The sequence below is a fragment of the Phascolarctos cinereus genome, unplaced genomic scaffold (genome assembly GCF_003287225.1).
Source record: "Phascolarctos cinereus isolate Bilbo 61053 unplaced genomic scaffold, phaCin_HiC Scaffold_5;HRSCAF=322, whole genome shotgun sequence".
NCBI lineage: Eukaryota > Metazoa > Chordata > Mammalia > Diprotodontia > Phascolarctidae > Phascolarctos > Phascolarctos cinereus.
Window position 1 is genome coordinate 138,998,733 of NW_027555958.1, and position 20,499 is coordinate 139,019,231.

Here is a 20,499-nt window from a genome sequence, read left to right on the forward strand (position 1 = left end):
TAGATGCAGAAAAAGCTTTTGACAAAGTACAACATCCATTCATATCAAAAACAATAGAAAGCATAGGAATACATGGGGTCTTCCTTAAAATGACAGGTAGGACCTATCTAAACCCATCAGCAAGTGTTATATGTAATGGGGATAAGCTAGAAGCATTTCCAATAAGATTGGGGATGAAACAAGGATGTTCATTATCACCACTGTTATTCCACATTATACTAGAAATGTTAGTTTTAGCAATAAGAGAAAAAAAGAAGTTGAAGGAATTAGAATAGGCAAAGAAGAAACAAAGCTATTGCTCTTGGTATATGATATGATGATATACTTAGAGAATCCTAGAGAACCAAGTAAAAGATTACTTGAAATAAAAAAAAATTAGCAAAGTTGCAGGATATAAAATAAACCCACATAAATCATCAGCATATATGTATACGTGTATATATAATAAAACCCAATAGTAAGAGATAGAAAGAGAAATTCCTTTTGAAGTTACTGTGAACATTATAAAATATTGGCCTACCTGCCAAAACAAACTCAGAAACTATATGAACACAATTACAAAACACTTTTTCACACAAATGAAGTCACATCTAAATAATTGGAAAAATCTCAATTGCTCATGGGTAGGCTGAGCTAACATATAAAAATGACAATTCTACCTAAATTAACATGCTTATGCAGGGCCGTACTAAACAAACTAACAAAAATTATTTTATAGAGCTAGGAAAAACAATAATAAAATTTATCTGGAAGAATAAAAGGTCTAGAATATCAAGGGAACTAATGAAAAGAAATATGAGGGAGGGTGGCCTAGCTGTACCAGATCTTAAATTGTATTATAAAACAGCAATTTTCAAAACTACTTGTTACTGGCTAAGAAATAGAGTGGTGGATCAGTGTAATAGGTTAGGTATGCAAGACACAACAATCAATGACAATAGTAATCTACTATTTGATAAATCCGAAGATTCCAGCTTCTGGGATAAGAAATCACTATTTAACAAAAACTGCTGGGAACACTGCAAAAGGGTATGGCAGAAACTAGGGATAGACTAACATTTTACACCTTATACCAAGATAAAGTCAAAATGGCTACATGATTTAGATTTATAGACTGATACTATAAGCCAACTATGTGAGCAAGGATAGTTTACCTATTAGAGTTATGGAAAATGGAAGAAATTATGACCAAACAAGAGACAGAAAACATTATGAAATGAAAAATGGGTGACTTTGATTAAATTCAATTAAAAAGTTTTTGCACAAAGAAAGCCAATACAACCAGGATTAGAATAGAAGCAGAGAGCTGGATAACAATTTTTTACAGCCAGTGTCTCTGATAAAGGTCTCATTACTAAAATATATAGAGAACTGAGTTGAATTTATAAGAATACAAGTCATTACCCAATTTATAAATGGTCAAAGGATATGAATAGGCAATTTTCAGAGGAAGAAATTAAAGCCATCTATAGTCATATGAAAAAACACTCTAAATCACTATTGATTAGAGAAATGTAAATCAAAACAGTTCTGAGGTACCACATCACACTTATCAGATTGGCTAACATGACAAAATAGGAAAATGATAAATGTTGGAGAAGATGTGGGAAAATTGGAACACTAATGCATTGTTGGTGGAGTTGTGAACTGATCCAACCATTTTGGAGAGCAATTTGGAACTATGCCCAAAGGGCTATAAAATTGTGCATACCACCTGATCCAGCAATAGCACTTCTAGGGCTATCTAATAAAGAGATCATAAAAACAGGAAAAGGACCCACATGTATGAAAATATGTATAGCAGCTTTGTCTGTGGTGGCCAAGAATTGGAAATTGAGGTGATGTCCATCAACTGGGGAATGGCTGAACAAGTTGCAGTATATGAATGTAATGGAATACTATTGTGCTATAAGAAATGAGGAGCAGGCCGACTTCAGAAAAACCTGGAAAGACTTAGACAAACTGATGCTGAATATGAGATGAGCAGAACCAGGAGAACATGGTGCTCAGTACGAGCCACCATTGTGTGATGACTGACTTTGATAGACTTAGCTCTTCTGAGTAATGCAAGGATCTGAGGCAACTCCAAAAGGCTCACAATGGAAAATGCTATCCACAGCCAAAGAAAGAACTATGGGGTCTGAATGCAGATGGAAGCATACTATTTGCTCTCCTTTTCTTTTGTTGTTTTGTTTTATTTTTTCTTTCTTTTGGTTTCTCCCATTCGTTCTAATTATTCTATACATAATGACTAATGTGAAAATATGTTTAATATGAATGTTTAAATAGAACCTATATCAGACTGCTTGCCATCTTGGGGAGGGGAGAGGAAAGTGAGGGGAAAAAATGAAAACTCAAAATCTTATGGAAATGAGTGTTAAAAACTCAAAACAAATAAATACATTATTTTAAAAAAGATATTACTTTTTGTTTTTTTCTTCCAAATTATCTTCAATTTCCATGTAGTTGCATTCCCAATCAATTATTTTCTCATTCACTTCATGAAAATTGCTACTAGGGATTCAAGTTTTTGAATTCCTGCAATTATTTTCACTGGGCAGGCCATAAATTCTGTTTTTTGCATTTTTTATTTCTCTTTTACCATTCAGGAACAGGAATATGGTCCACGTTCTCTTAGAAGTTCACAATATCCTCCGCCTCATGAGGTGTTGATTCATTTTCATTTGGCTTACAATATTTATTTATATATAGCTTTATTTGCTTAGCAGATCAGTAGGTCATAGTTATCATTTTTATTATCTTCTCTGTTGTTTTATCTACTTATACTTAAGATCTTTACCTAAGTTTTCTTACTCATGAGGTCTTTCTTCCCCTTATGTTCCCTTATTACTAACTATCTGACTCCTTCTTTGATGGGCAGAATGGACCTCCAAGTCATCTTAGCCTCCTCTTTCACTGGCCAATTGACATTTCATCAATCTCAGTCCCTGCCTTACGTGATTTCTCAAGAGATAGAAGCTCTATTCGATGATCCTGTGACCTTAGTATATAAGTAACATATATGTGAGATATATATATATATATATATGCATGTATTTGTGTCTACATGTGTCCCAAAAGTGTAATGTCCCAAAAGTTTCAGTGCAGTTTTATGTTTTAACAGCTTGATTTTACATTTTAGCTGAGAAATAATACATATGTATGTGTATATGTGTATGTATATACATATATATATACACACATATATGTATAATATATGCAAAGTGCTCCAAAAATCTTAGTACATATTTAAGTATTAATAGTTCAAACTTATTATATTTAAGAATTTAAATGTAAGCTTTAACAAATTAAAATTTCACTAAGACTTTTGGTATTCCCTGTATATATGCATATTCTTGCTCTAATTAGAATGTAAATTCCATGGCAGCAGGGACTATTTCACTTTTGTCTTAATATTTTCATTGTTTCATACATTGGTACAATAGTTAACAAATATTCATTGATAATTTGGCTAATAAGCTATCTCCTAGGGCTGTCTATCCAACTACAACATTGTATTTTTCATCCATTTGATTTTTCACATGTTGATTATTAACCCGGCCTATTTTGTGAATCTTAGCTTTTTTCCCAAAATTCACCACGATTCAATGCAATTGATAATTTGTGCTTGTAAAACAGGGAGTAACACATGAAAGTCATATCACTGAATGAAATTAGTGGAATAACTGGATCTGTGAACTTGGTGATCTGAAAATCAGACCAGCTAAAGATATCTATTGTTTGTTTTCTTCCACAGCAAGTCCAGAGTAGACGCTATATGAACATATTTATTGGTTCAATTTATCTTGTTGGTGCCCAAGCAATAAGTGAGTGAACACAACCTCAATCCATTTACATTTGCCATATGCAGGGGGGGAAATTGCTACAATAAGATTATGTATCTTAGGTAAAATTAAAGCACCTCTGTTCCATGTTTGCAGTTTACCTCCTTCATTTTTAAATATCTGTAAATGACTGTCCTACTGATGATGCATGGACCAGGAGGATAGAAAATTTTGAAAGCTGAATGGTTTTGCTCTTAGAAGGATCAAGGGACATGGGAGACCAAAGGAAATGGAGGAGGCAGGAACAGAAAGAAAGAATAGTGTTAAATCCTTTCTCATCTTAGAGGTTTTAGTTAATTTAAAAAAAAATCATTATTTTCTTGTTTTTCTTTTTTTTAAGTTACATTGGGTTAGTATCCTTCAGCTCTATCTAAGCATTCAAATGCATACAGCTCAAAGTCAGGGTTCCCACAGCAACTATTCATCAGCAGTAAGCAGCGTGCATGTAAGATATAGAAAGCTAAAAAGGTAACAGCATACTGACAGATGATGGTTCAAGATTTGTTTCATAGTGAACAGAATGGGAATCATTTATACCCCTTCCTCAAGAAGGTCAGTATAGGGAGACAGCTATTTTGTTTTAACCTTGAAATGGAAAAAAATGAAAATCTTATTCTTATATTCCAAAGAAAAGCACATATGAGTCTGCAGTCAAATAAATTTTCCAACAGGTTAATAATTCTGTGCTAATAACTGTAGTCCTGGAAACAACTCGCTGCACCAGAAGTTTCTGTACATAGCTTTACCCCTATTTCAGTTCTTTTTAAGGCCCTAAAATCTACCCTGGAGAGTCTTTTGAAGGAAAGAGACCACCTACATGAAGAGCAAATATATTAATTATAGAGCAAAAATACAAATAATGAAAAGCAGTTCCTATTATACTAATTTTAAAGACAAGCATTTTAATCTTGAACTGTTTTGTATAGGAAGAGGCAGATGGCCATAATGTTAATCTATCCATACTCCCAAGGCTTAACTTGCTACTCCAATAATTCCCCTGAATTTTAACACTGAGAAAATTTTTTTTTCACGTTCTCTGATTTTTGAGCACTTCTTTGATATCTCAAATTATCTTGACACTTCAATATCTTATTAATTTTTAGTAAGTATGGATTATTTATTCTGATAACAATTGTCTGCTCTCCTCCCTAACTTTTTGTGTACCTTCTATATTTATACCTATATGGAAAGTGCCAAAAAGGAAGAGGCCATTTCTTAAATATATTTTCATCTTTCTCAGAACCTGGAACATGGAGGATGCTAATGAATGGCTCATGAATGAAAGAATGGATTAACAAAGTACATCAAAATTGGAATGAAAATCCAATTCATTTTCTTAACCACGATATCGTTATGTAGTATGACCTTTCACATAGATATATTTTGCATACGCAGTATAGCATAATGGATATAAAGCTGGCCTCAAAGTCAGGAAATCCTGGGATCTAGTTCTGCTTCTGTTGCATAGTCTATGGGAACCTAGATAAAGTAATTTAAATTCTTAGTGCATAGTCAGCCCTCTAAGACATTGCAGAATAACTTGCATTCATTCAGGTAGTTTGATCACCCAGGAAATCTCTCTATCAATTAAATCACAGATGCAGTCCCTATCCCTATTTCTTCTGGTGTCACAATATACAGCTGAAAGGGAACTCATAGGGCAATTAGTATAACACCCTTATCTTACTAATTATAAAATTTAAGATCCAGAGAAACTGGCTGTCTTGCCCAAGATCACAAGTGAGATGTCTACTATAAATTTCTGGCCTAGATGATCATATCAATTGAAATCCTTTTTGATTTCAATTTTTTATTAATTTATTTGGATTTATCAACAATCACTTTCATATGCTTCTGAGTTTAAAATTTTTCTTCCCCTTCCTCCCCACCACCCTCCCCAAGACGGTGTGCTAGCTGATATAGGCTATACATTTACATTCCTATTAAACATATTTTCACATTAGTGAAGTTTTAAGTAAAAATTAAAACCAATTGGAGGAACCATCAGAAAGAGGAAACAAAACTCAACTTTCATAGTTCTTTCTTTGGATGTGGATACCATTTTCCATCACAAGCCTCTGGAGGTTTCTTAGATCCTTGTGTTGCTGGAAAGGGTTAAGTTTATCAATAGTAGTTATCACACAATATGGCTATTATTGTGTACAATGTTCTCTTGGTTTTCCTCACTTCACTCAGCATCAAACCATATAAGTCTTTCTAGCTTTTTCTGAAGTCATCATTGTTCATTATTTCTTATAGCACAGTGGTATTGCATTACATTCATATACCACAACTTGCTCAGCCATTCCCCAATTGATGGACATTCTTTCAATTTCCAATTCTTTGCCACCACAAAAAGAGCTGCTATGAAAATTTTTGTACATGTGGGTCCTTTTCCCATTTTTATGATCTCTTTGGGATATAGCCCTAGAAGTGCTATTGCTGGATCAAAGGGTATGCACATTTTTTGTAGCCCTTTGGGCATAGTTCCAAATTGTTCTCCAAAATGGTTGGATCATTTCACAACTCCACCAATAATGCATTAGTGTTCCAATTTTCCCACATCTTCTCCAACATTTATCGTTTTCCTGTTTTGTCATGTTGGCCAATCTGATAGGTGTATGTGGTACCTCAGAGTTGTTTTGATTTGCATTTCTCTAATCAATAATGATTTAGAGTATTTTTTCATATGACTATAGATGGCTTTAATTTCTTCATCTGAGAACTGTCTGTTCATATCCTTTGACCATTTATCAATTGGGAATGGCTTGTTTCTTATAAATTTGTCTTAATTCTCTATATATTTAGAAATGAGGCCTTTATCAGAGACTGGTTGTAAAAATTCTTTCCCAATTTTCTACCTTCCTTCTAATCTTAGTTGCATTGGCTTTGTTTGTGCAAAAACTTTTCAATTTAATGTAATCAAAATTATCCATTTTGCTTTTCATAATGTTCTCTATCTCCTGTTTGGTCATGAATTCTTCTGTTCTCCATAGATCTGATAGGTAAACTATTCCTTGTTCTCCCAGTTTACTTATGGTATCAGCCTTTATATCTAACTCATGAACCCATTTTGACTTTATTTTGGTATATGGTGTGAGATTTGGGTCTATGCCTAGTTTCTGCCATACTCTTTTCCAGTTTTCCCAGCAGTTTTTTTCAAAGAGTGGGTTCTTATCCCAGAAGCTGGGGTCTTTGGGTTATCAAATAATAGATTACTATAGTCATTGACTACTGTGTCTTGCATATTTAACCTATTCCACTGATCCACCTCCCTATTTCTTAGCCAGTACCAAGCAGTTTTGATGATTGCTGCTTTATAATACAATTTAAGATCTGGAATTGCTAGGCCACCTTCCCCTGCATTTTTTCATTAGTTCCTTTGATATTCTGGACCTTTTGTTTTTCCAAATGAATCTTGTTATTATTTTTCTAACTCTATAAAATAATTTTTGGTAGTTTGATTGTATGGCACTGAATAAGTAAATTAGCTTAGGTAGGATTTTTTTTATTATATTAGCTCGGCCTACCCATGAGCAACTGATGTTTTTCCAATTATTTAGATCTGATTTTATTTGTGTGAAAAGTGTTTTGTAATTGTGTTCATAGAGTTCCTGGGTTTGTTTGGGAGTAGACTCCTAAATATTTTATAATGTCTACAGTAAGTTTAAATGGATTTCTCTTTCTATCTCTTGCTGTTGGGCTTTGTTGGTAATATATAGAAATGCTGATGATTTATGTGGGTTTATTTTATAGTCTGCAACTTTGCTAAAGTTTTTTATTATTTCAAGTAGTTTTTACTTGATTCTCTAGTACTCTCTAATTATATCATCATGTCATCTGCAAAGAGTGATAGCTTTGTTTCTTCTTTGCCTATTCTAATGCCTTCAATTTCTTTCTTCTCTTATTGCTAAAGCTAAGGTTTCCAGTACAATATTGAATAACAGTGGTGATAATGGACATCCTTGTTTCACCCCCGATCTTATTGGAAATGCTTCTAGCCTGTCCCCATTACATATAATGCTTGCTGAAGGTTTTAGATATATGCTATTTATTATTTTAAGGAAGACTCCATTTATACCTATGCTTTCTAGTGTTTTTAATAGGAATGGGTGTTGTATTTTATCAAAAGCTTTTTCTGCATCTATTGAGATGATCATGTGGTTTCTATTGGTTTTGGTGTTGATATGCTCAACTATGCTGATAGTTTTCCTAATATTGAACCAACCCTGCATTCCTGGTATAAATCCTACCTGGTCATAGTGTATTATTCTTGTGATAAGTTGCTGTAATCTATTTGCTAGTATTTTGTTTAAAATTTTTGCATCTATATTCATTAGAGAAATTGGTCTATAATTTTCTTTCTGTTTTGACTCTTCCTGGTTTAGTACAGCACCACATTTGTATCATAAAAAGAATTTGGTAAGACTCCTTCTTCACTATTTTCCCAAATAGTCTATATAGTATTGGAATTAATTGTTCTTTAAATGTTTGATAGAATTCACATGTAAATCCATCTGGCCCTGGAGATTTTTTCCTAGGGAGTTCATCAATGGCTTGTTCAATTTTTTTTCTGAGATTTTAAGTATTTTACTTCCTCTTCTGTTAATCTGGGCAATTTATATTTTTGTAAATATGTATCCATTTCACTAAGATTGTCAAATTTGTTGGCATATAGTTGGGCAAAATAATTCCTAATTATTGTTTTAATTTCCTCTTCCTTGGTGGTAGCTTCACCCTTTTCATTCTTGATACTAGTAATTTGGTTTTCTTCTTTCTTTTTTTAATTAAATTAACCAAAGGTTTATCTATTTTATTGGTTTTTTCATAAAACCAGCTCTTAGTTTTATTTATTAGTTCAATAGTTTTCTTAATTTCAATTTTATTAATTTTTCCTTTGGTTTTCAATATTTCTAATTTGGTGTTTAGTTGAGGATTTTTAATTTGTTCTTTTTCTAGTTTTTTTAGTTGTATGCCCAATTCATTGATCTCCTCTTTTTCTATTTTATTTATGTAAGCATTTAGAGATATAAAACTTCCCCTAAGAACTGCTTTTGCTGCATCCCATAAGTTTTGGTATGTTGTCTCATTATTGTCATTCTCTTGAATGAAATTATTGATTGTTTCTATGATTTGTTGTTTGACCCAATCATTTTTTAGGATTAGATTATTTAGTTTCCAATTATTTTTTAGTCTATCTTTCCATGGCCCTTTATTACATATAATTTTTATTGCATCATGATCTGAAAAGGATGCATTTAATATTTCTGCCTTTCTGCATTGGATTGTGAGGTTTTTATGCCCTAGTACATGGTCAATTTTTGTGTATGTGCCATGTACTGCTGAGAAAAAAGTATATTCCTTTCTATCCCCATTCAGTTTTCTCCAGGGGTCTATCATACCTAACTTTTCTAATGTTCTATTCACCTCCTTAACTTCTTTCTTGTTTCTTTTTTGTGGTTAGATTTATCTAGGATAGACAGGGGGAGGTTGAGGTCCCCCACTGGTATAGTTCTGCTGTCTATTTCTTCCTGTAACTCCCTGAACTTCTAAGAATTTGGATGCTGTATTATTTGGTGCATATATGTTTAGTAATGATATTACATCATTGTCTATGGTGCCTTTTAGCAGGATGTAGTTTCCTTCCTCATCTCTTTTGATTAGATCTATTTTTGCTTTTGCTTTCTGAGATCAGGATTGCTACCCCAGCTTTTTTTACTTCAGTTGAAGCATCACATATTCTGCTCCAGCTTTTTACCTTTACCCTGCATGTGTCATTCTTTTTCAAATGTGTTTCCTGGTAAACAACATATTGCAGGATTATGTTCTTAATTCATTCTATCTGCTTCCATTTTATGGGACAGTTCATCCCATTGAGATTCACAGTTATAATTACTATCTGTGTCTTTTTCTCCATCCTTTTTTCCCCTTGTATATGCTTTTCTTTCTCCTTTCTCCTCAACCCCCCACTAGTGTTTTGCTTTTGACCATAGCCTCATTCAGTCCCTCCTCCCTTCTTTTAGCCATGTCCCTTTTCTTCTCCTTTACGGTTACTGCTTCTTCCCTCCCTTCTATCTCCTCTCCCTTTTCTTTCCCCTATTTCCTCCTACTTTATATTTTTATACCTAACTGATTATGTTGTTCCCTTCTTGAGCCAAATCTGATGAGAGTAAGGTTCAAACAATGCTAATCCCCCTCCCTTCTTTCCCTCTGCTGTAATAGGATTTTCTTTCTTTTCCTGTAATGTAATTTACCCTTATCTGCCTCTTCTTTTCTCAGTGTGTTTTCTAAGACCAGACTAATCTACTTACTTGGATCCATTTATCCCAATTGTTTGGATTTTTTTTTTATCGTTACATCAAAGTCAACTAATATCCACCACCTTTATGTATACTCCTTTAACATGATGTGATAACAATAGAGTTCTCAAGAGTTGCAAGTGTCATCTTCTCTTCTAGGGATGTAAGCAATCTGCCCTTATTAACAACATATTGTATCTTTCTATCCCATTTACTTTTTCATGTCTTTCTCGAATCTTTTACTTCAAGATCAAATTTTTTGTTGAGCTCTGGTCTTTTCATCAGGAAGGTTTGGAAGTCCCCTGTTTCATTGAATATACATCTCCTCCCCTGAAAAATTGTGCTCATTTTTTCTGGGTAGTTGATCCTTGGCTGCAATCCAAGCTCCTTTGCCTTACAAATATCATGTTCCATGCCCTGAGGTCTTTGAATGTAGAAGCTGCAAAGTTCTGTGTAATGCTGACTGTGGTTCCATGATATTTAAATTTTTTTCTGGCTGCTTGCAGCACCTTCTCTTTCTTTCTGGTAATTTTGGAATTTTGCTATTATATTCCTTGGCGTTTTCAATTTGGGATCTCTTTCAGGTGGATTCTTTCTATGGTTATTTTACCTTCTGGTTCTAGGACTTCAGGGCAGTTTTCCTTTATGATTTCCTAAAAGATACTGTCCAGGCTTTTTTTTTCTTCACAATTTTCAGGTAGTCAAATAATTTTTAAATTGTCTCTCCTGAATCGATTTTCCAGGTCAATTGTTTTACTGATGAGGTGTTTTACGTTTCCATCTATTTTTTTCATTTTTCTGTTTCTGTTTGACTGAATCTTGTTCTCTGATAGAGTCATTAGTTTCCATTTGTCCAATTCTAGTTTTTATCAGGTTGTTTTCTTCTGTTAGTTTTTGTACTTCCTTCTTCAATTGGCCAATTATGTTTTTTAGGGATTTCTTTTCTTCAATGTACTTTTTTTCCGGATTGGCTAATTGTATTTTTTAAGGAGTCTTCTATCTCTCTCATTGGACTTTTGAAATCCTTCTTGAGCTCTTCTAAGAAGGCTTTTTGGGCTTCAGACCAGTTCACATTCCCTTTTGATGTTGCAGATATGGGTTTGTTGACAATGCTGTCCTCTTCAGAATTTCTGTCTTGACCTTCATTCTTCTCATAATATGAATCTATGGTATGTTTCTTTTTACTCATGGTGTTTCTTTATTCCCTGGCCTTTAAAGAGATTGAGCTCTCCTGCTGGGGAACAGAGGGCCCTGACCCAAGCTTCTTGTGTTGGGAGCCTAGGTCTTGGTCACTGGCTTTGTGTGCTGGGGCCTCTTATGTTGGCAGTTGGAGGCTGTAGGGTTCTGTCAGATTACCTCGTGTTAGGCTGGAATCAGCAAGGCTGGAACTTTCGGGCAAATCTAGGTTGCTTAATTGTCCTTTCCTTTAGCTTTCTTCAGTTCCTTTTAGATGGGTGTTGCAGGGTGTTTATCTGCCTGGAGCCCTTTGTATTGCTGCTTCCCTTGGTTTTGGTGAGGTATGGGGAGACTCCTTTGCTGTAGAATGCCAAGGCACCTGGTAGTTTTCTGAGCTGGTTTCCACCAGTTCCCCCACCCTGGCTGGGGCACTTGGAGGTCCATGTGTTGGTGTTTGCCTGCTCTACAGCATGGCTTCAGGATCTCCTCTTGGTTGACAGTTGGAGGCTGTAGGGTTCTTACAGCTCAACTGGTATTGGGTCGGAATCACCAAGACTGGGACTTTAAGAAGACTCTAGGTTGCTTTCTTCAGCTTCTTTCAGATGAATGCTGCAGGGTGCTTATCTGCCTGGGGTCCTTTGTAGTGCTGCTTCCCTTTTTTTTGCTGAGGCACTGGGAGACCTGTTTTCTGGGCTGTTGCACTGCTGCTCCCTGTCTTTCTTCTAGTTCAGCTGTTCCAGGGTTTTTTTTTTCTGGGGTGATATTTTCTGGGTTTTCAGAGGTTGAAAATGTAGGGTGAGAATGACAACCTTTTTGCTCTGCCATCTTGGCTCCCGGAAGCAGAACTACAATTTCAATTTAAAAAAAATTACTTAAAATGGAATTTTTGATCTTCTTAATGTCATATAGCCAATATGAAGACCATATTGTGTAAAGTATATTATATTTACTAAACACCTTTATAGAAGGAGATTAAATCTTGATAAGAAATCAAGGCAGTGTAGTATAATGGAGGAAAAAAATATATTAAATTTAGAGCCAGGTTCAATTTTCATCTATGCCCCTGGCTGATGAGTTCAAAAGGTTACAGACCTCATTTTCCTTATCTTCAAAATAAGGGAGTAGAATTAGATGGCTTCAAAGTTTCCTTACTACTCTAAATCTAAACATATGGCCTTATAAAGGGATTCAAATCCTGCCCCAAGCAACAATGACTCCCAAGGACTACATAGTACAGTGGGAAGAACATTGGATTTAGAATCAAAAGATCTGAGTTCAAATCATACCTCAGACCCTTACTACCTCTGTGACCTTGGACAAGTTATATAACCTCCCTACACCTAAATTTCCTAATCTGTAAAATGAGAGAACTAGACAGCCTCTCTGGTGCCTGTGATCTCTATGTTTAAGTGATCTCTATTACCAAGGTTCCAAATTCTTACAAAACAACAATAACTACAACAACAACAACAACAACAACAACACACATTGAGTACTTTCTACCACATCCCTTAGCTAGTCACAACACAACAAACTTCATGATATTACTGTCCCATGACAAATAATGTTTTCCCATGATAACCCATAGCACTAGATTTTGAGAAGTAAGCATTTGACAACTGAGATAAGTAGATAATTATTTTTACATTTTAATTAACTGATGTTAATTTCTACTAGGGCTCCAAAAGCAAAAAGTGCTCATAACCAATCCCTTGTGCCATTTATGAGAACAACCACATACCCACAGTAGACACACTTGCTCTTTAATTCACTCAAACAGACTCTGATGGTACAGTTTAACAGTGATATAAAATGGCAACAGTATCGTTGTAAAGTATTCAACTTTAAGCTATTATGGCAACATGCCACTGAGGGTGAATTGCCTCACAACAAACACTGTTCATTAATATTTCAAAAATTCCAGAAGACAGCCAGAAACACACAGAAAAAACTTACAATGATACAGTGCAGACTGGTAAACAAGCTATCAAAAGCAGTCTACAATTAGAGTGAATAAATAAAATACAGTCCTCTAAAACCAAGTTATAAAGCTGGGATACAGAAGCATTGTGAGCACTATGATATTTTTCCAGGAGGTTTCACAGAGATTAACTAATGGGATTTGAATACCTATAATTCCACTTAAAACAGACTATTACACCACCCCTAGGCACTGAAATAAGCATTCTCTTTAAATCCAGGAAAATTACTTAGTAACAGTAACTAAGATACAAAAGTTGTCTAAAATTATGAAGGGACGAGAGGGAGTACAATAAAGATTAGAGAAGAAAAAGAGTGAGAAACAGATCTTTCAACTACGATCTCTTCATTTACTAACTAAATTGAAACAACTTTAGCAGTGTTACAACCTACCTGAATGAAAAAAAAATTGCAGTATAGTTTCATATCAACCTCTCCTTTTCACTATGGAAAGGGGGGCTTATACTCAGTATGTCTTGGAATTGTTGACTTCAAGCATTTTGCTCTTTCTCCATAATTCTCATATACATGTGTACATATCTATATATCTATATCTCTCTATCTCTCTATCTCTCTATCTCTATCTCTCTATCTCTCTATCTATCTACACGAAGAGAGAAAGGGAGAGAGCACAATTGACTTTCCTCCTTCATCCAAGTGTGGCCAACACAAGAACTCCCCTTTTCCTTCCCAAAGACACATGTGTTCAGGTTGAAATATTAAGTATAAGCTCTAAGTTACCATGACAATTATTTCTGCATATGGAATCCAAGTACTGGAAACTATAAAAAGTGACAGGTTTCAGGTAATATGATTAAAAAGCAAAATCAGGAGTATTGAGCTGTAAGTATGATGTAAATACACAGGGACTGCAAATTTAGTAAATAGTTAAGAAACACATATGTTTTATGTTTAATATTAGCATTATTAAACACTTCAGAATTAAATCATTCTCATAAAAACATTACTTTCCATTCGTGTGGTTCTATATTAGGTGTTATCTGAGGCAAACTTGTACAGAGAATTTGATCTTAGGGAAATATTATTATAAATATAGGAAAGAATTTGCTATGGCAACCCAAGCCTCATGTTTTAACATATGGCTTGTTGATTTGTTTATGGTAGAAAGTAACTGAATGAAATATGACTTAAATATTTAGACAAGATAAAAGCAATAGTATCTCTTCGCCCTGCCCTGCCTCTCTTCTCCTCTCCTCTCCTCCCCTCCCCTCCCTCCTCTTTCCTTTCCTCCCCTCTCCTCTTTTTCCATTCTCTTCATCACCTACTTTTCTTTCCTCCTTTTTCCTTTCCTTCCTTTTCTTTTTGCTTTGCCTCTAGACTTGTGATTTCATCAGTATAGGGAGGTCCTGATGCAGAAACTCTTTCTACCAATGCAATCAGCAATTCTTCTAAAACTTACAGCCTTACATCATCTTATGAACAGAGAACTTAAATGATTTGACCAGGGTCACATAGCCTTTTGTATGTGCCCAGGTTAACACTTGAACCCAGCTTTTCCTAATTGTAAGGCAGATTCTCCCACTGTACCACACCACAGATGTGGCCTTTTCATTTTCAACATATGAAGAATTTTATAGAATTTTAGTATTCTGTTCTCACAAGGTGAATAATTTCTCTTTGAATTATACAATTTCTCCAACACATCTGTGAAGGTATATGTCCACATTCCCTTGTGGACATTATGATGCAGACACCTTTCATTTTGGTGCTCTTTTTGCAATCACACACACGGACACAGAGGAAATTGCCAAAGCTCTGAGCCTTGTTCCCATCAACCTATGATATTTCAATCCGTAATATCAGCAGAAGGTTAATTTAAAATGTGACTTTGACACTCCATCTCATTTTAATTGGTTTGAGATATTGAGCTAACTATATATTTTGGAAACATATTTAGAAGTATCTCCATTCTTAAGAATCTCAACTTTTAAAATAATTTTAAAGCAAAACCACATAGAAATATTTTCCTTTTTCTTTTTTACTCTTTTAAAATATCCATTAATCTTCATTTATCCTCTTATGCCATACATATTCTATTTGTGTTCTTCATTTATTGTTCTTTACTATGCCCTTAAATCAACTCAATTCAACAAACATTATTAAATGCTGTCAATGAGTAAGGAACTGTATCCAATGCCAGGGATACAAGGATGAATAAGACTTGGTTCCTATCCTTAAGATGTTTACAGTCTAGTAGGGAAGATAAAGCAAATATGTATAGGTAGTTCATATTGTTACATTAATTACATCTACAATTGTCAAATGGTGACACAGCGATAAAAGAAAGGAAGGAAAAGAGCCCATAATTAACCTGCTGTTCATTATATAATGCTGGTCTCTAATTTCCACCTTTACTTGTGAATTTCAAGACATTTACCTTAGTCAACCTACTAAAGCATATCATCAAAGTCAAATATATGAATACAGAAGAGATCAAATGGTATGAAATCAATTGCACCCCCTCACTGTCCTTACACTAAATGTAAGAACTAAAAATATGTATTAACACTTTCTGGGGAAGGTCACAATTAACATTTGCCATTTTAGGCTTCTGAATGGCAGAACTTTAAATGGATAAGGATAAAACAGCAAACATGCAATTGAGCCAAAGTATTTACCCATCACCCAGTTATACAAAGATGTTCATCATTCTGTGGCATGAATAAGCTTCTTAGTCCTGTTTCTACCAGTGGGTATTATTGGGCCCCAGCAGTGAACATTAAAGGAAAAGAGAATTGCAGACAAGGGAATTAACGGAGGGAATTAGAGAGAAGGAAAACATCATTCTAATCATTCTTTGATTCCTTATAATTATGATATTAAATCATTCCTTGAGGGTTATTATGATGATAGCCACAGAACAGAAAAGGGGACTGGCAGATTAGGATCAGATATGTTGTTTCCAAGCTTGTGCAGAAAGAAAATGAGAATGAAACAATAATGTAGTCCTTTCCTCAGAAAAATCATTTTGGTTTTTTAGTGCAGCAATTCAATTGCTATTGAGCAAAGAGAAAGCAGAAACCAGCAAACATTTCCAAACAAAATGGAAATGGATTAAGAGGGAAAGAACAAAGAAGTATGCTTGTCTGTGGATGAGGGGCTGTTACCTTGGGGTTCCATTTCTCTAGGTTCCTTTCACATTTCATATTTTTATATGCTATAGTTAAATCTCATTTTTAAATTTAAGAATTTCAGAGGAACAGTCAGGGTGGACATGCTTTGTTTCAAGTAAAAAGAAATTCAATTTTCCTTTCAAAATAAATCAAGTTCTTAAAAATAAAAAAGATTTACTTTCTTATTGTACCTTAGTTTCTATGGTCTTGATCTTGGAAAGTATCTTGATCTTTAAGCATAAGCTACTGAAATGACCCTTGCAGTAATTTATTTTCTTATCTAAATTATTCACAGACTCATAAAATGTTTATATTAGGAAGAACCCTAAAGTCCATAGACCAAACCCCTCATTTTTTTCAGATAAAAAAAACACTGAGGCACAGAGATGTGAATTCATTTTAAAATTAGGATCTGAAGTCTAAAGTTAGAAGGGCTCTCTGAGGTCATTAGTCCAGTTGCATTATTTTATGGATAAGAAAAATTGGTTCAAAGAAGTTCAATAACGTGTTCTAAGCTGTCAGTGATCAAATTTAAACCCAGTTTGAACCTTCTGACTCCAGAATAACAATAAGAATCTTGTTATGATATTTAGCCAATTTACCCAAGGTTACATACATGTAAATGACAAACCAGAGTCTTGACCTCAGGTGAGATAGTATTTCAAATCTTCTATCTCTAAGTTCAGTGTCCTTCCCACTACTCTAGTCATTTTGTTTTGTTTTGTTTTATTAGGTTTTTACTTCAATAACGAAGATGTAATTAACTATTCCTAAAGCACAAAACTAAAAATAACATATTTGACTAAATAATCTGAGAAGGTAAATTTGCTAACTCAGTCCTTTAAGGTTAACCCTGGAAATTGAGCACTCAGACAACATTTTATCCTTTCTGTCCATGTGGTGAATTGGTGATGTAATTAAGAAGGATATGAATCACAAATGAGTTGGAACAGCAACTGAATAAAAATTGATGTGGTATAAAACCTAGCAAATGGCCTATTTTCTTGAATTCTATCTGCCCCAGGCCATATGCCTGTTCACAGTCAGACAAGAGTTAGTCAAAAAATTCCAGCTCAAATCATGTGTTTAGAGGTAGAACAGGCCTCTGAGACTAGCACAGCCTCCTAATTTTTACAAATGAAGAAATTGAGGTCTAGAAATATTGCATACCAATATAAAAGACAGAATTTAGGCCCTGATCTTTTACCTCAAAATTCCATATTCTTTCCACATTAATTAGGACCTTGTAAGATGGCATTGTTTGCTTTCCTGGGTGTTTTCCCTTAATTCTAGAGATAAATATGGAGCTTTTTTACATCATTACTATGCCTCTTGGCAGCATGACTAGACTTTCACCGATTGTACTTTTTCACAGATAAAGAAGGGGATAAATGTGAGAAAGAGTATGGAAGAAAAATTAACAAGGGTTGGAAACTGATTGGATATGAAGGGTGAGTGAGATTAGATATTAATAAGTGAGAAACACATTTCTCCATAACCTGAGAATAGAAATCTCCCTTGTGCCACTGCCTGAGCCACTGGACCAGAGGAGGACATATAAATTCATGCAAAAAAAATCCAAAGCAATATAGAAAAATGGACATCTTAAGGTAAAAGTTCCTACATAGGTCTCATAGTTGTACAATCAAGTAAAGTTCCTACTGGGCGACAACATTGCTCAGCCATTTGAAATAAGGAGTGGATCTTATTCTAAATATTGGATATATCACTCAAATAGGTTGATACAGCTCAAGACTAATTAATTGTGTCAGTGGTGGCAGCTTATGAGAAATTGTATTCTAGCTGGACCATTTGCAAGACTGCTCTTAGGTTGCTATCTATCGCCTGCATATGGGACAGCCTTGTAGATAATGGTTTGTATTGTAAATCTTCTGTTTTCTGGTTATCTCACCACTATTCTTAACTCCTACACTATATATTTGATCTGATCTCAAGCTGTCTTCATAGCTACTAGCCTGATGCTTGTGTTTTTTATTAGATAGATAAAGATACAGATATAAATAGATAGATATAGGTATAGGTAGATATAGAGATAAATTAATAGATATGTCTATCTGTATGTATGTATATCTATAGCTATATGGTGTGTGTATGTTTATATATCCTATCCTAGACAGCAATAAACAATTATGGACTTTCTTGGATTCTCTGCTTGAAAAATCATAACCCATGTTACAAAAGGGCATTTTTTTTCCTCATCCCAGAATGGGTGCTTTCCCATGGAAAAAGAGTATAGAAATCCTGCCTCCTGAGTCTCTGATTTCCTTAGCCATTTAAATGTTGTAGGAACATAGGTATAGAGCTCGAAGGGACCTAGAAGTTAAACTCTAAACTCTCTCATTTGCTGACCACCATTTTAAGAAGGACTAAAACTATGGTTTTCCTTATTCTCACCTGGATGCTCTCTAGATTCCTTCCCCTCCTCTCCTGCCACCACTCTGCCTTAGAAAATTTCCATACTGTGATTTACATGTGTAATTGGTATCATATTGCTTGCCTTCTCAATAGGTAGGGGAGGGAGAGGGAGGGAGAGAGAGAATTTAGAACTCAAAATTTAAAAAAAAGCTAATAAATAATAAATTTTGAAATATTTCAGTGCTGGTACCATTTGCTCTTAATTGGTCACTACCTCCCTGAGACAACCCTGTTAGGGAGAACTCCAGGAATACTTAAACTCATTGTAAACTGGACTGTCTCCCAAACCCTCTTCCCCCCACTTGCTGTATTTCCACTACCGTTCCCTCCACTTTCCAAAGGTCTTATATGTGTTGTACTCTCTCATTAAAATATAAACTCCTTGAGAGCTAAGGACTCTGATGCATTTATTCTATATTCCAAAGTATTGGTTTCTGCGGATATAAATAAAATAGGAAGGAAGTGTCTCTTCTCCTAAGGACCTTATATACTTCTAGAGGATCACAAATGACTTAGGATAGAAGGCAGCACCTTTGTTTTTGTAAAATTTTTAAGTTCCAGTGCGGGAGCCGCTGAGGAGAGCCTCAGATGTCTCGACCATACCTTCGCTGAGTCTTGGATAAGGTCACTTCAGCCAGTGGTACCCGTGAAGAGGAGGGCACGAGGAGCCGCCCCTTAACTGAGCGAGGATCCCGAGTAGGCGGCCCCGGCCTCGGCTGGAGCCATGGCGGACTTCTCGTTCGCACTGCCCCTGCGGGAAGATGACCTTCGCGCGGCCAGGCAGCCGGCCCTGTCTCCGGCACCCTCGCTGCCTCCGCCATGCTCTTACTCGGGCTTGAAGTCGAGGAGGCCGAGCTGTCACTGAGCCTGGCTCACATCAAGACCCTCTCGTACTGCAGCACTGCCGGCGTGCGGGTGCCCCTAGCAACTGTCATCTGGGTGTGCGCTGGGAACACACTGCAGTGCATCGCACTGAAGTACGCAGTCACGATGAAGCAAGTAAAAAGGGCCAATAAACTGTTTACCAATGATTGCATTTTTCTGAAGAAAATTCTGAATATCCCTATTGTATCAGAAAAACTTTTATTCCATGGACTTAATTCGCTAGAGTCTCCTGAAAATGCCATCTTTCTCAGGAAGAAGAGATAGTGGAAGCCCAAGAAGAGGAATTCTCTCCTGCTCCTCAGGACTCTGATATCCAATCCACTCAGTCTGAAGAAATGTCTGCCAAAGATTTTCTACAAAGACTAGATTTGTAGTTCAAGTTGTCAACACAGGCAGCAAGAAAACTAAAAGATAGCAGAGATGATGATAATCCCTATGCAACATCCTTCTACCAGTTAAATGATTAATAGACCAGACTTTTAAGAAGAAACATTGGATTTTTAAAGAGGACAACTGAAGATTCAGAAGGCTATCTTTTGGATTCCCATTGCAGATTTCTTAAAGTCATGCACTGGTAATTTCGTGACTGTAATGGCACTGAAATCATTTGTCCTTTTCTGCCTCCTATAACTTGATATCCTCATTATGGCGTGATAAATAAACTTATATCCCTGAGCTCACTCTTTCATAGGATGGCTTGATCTTTAGGCTGGCTTTTGTAAATACTTAAAATAAAGTATTAAA

At 35.3% G+C, this 20,499-nt stretch overlaps 1 pseudogene; it reads left to right on the top strand.

Annotated features, from left to right (window-relative positions):
• Nucleotides 1-19,594: 19,594 nt before the first annotated feature.
• Nucleotides 19,595-20,222, top strand: LOC110197620 (lysM and putative peptidoglycan-binding domain-containing protein 2 pseudogene; annotated as a pseudogene).
• Nucleotides 20,223-20,499: the final 277 nt, after the last annotated feature.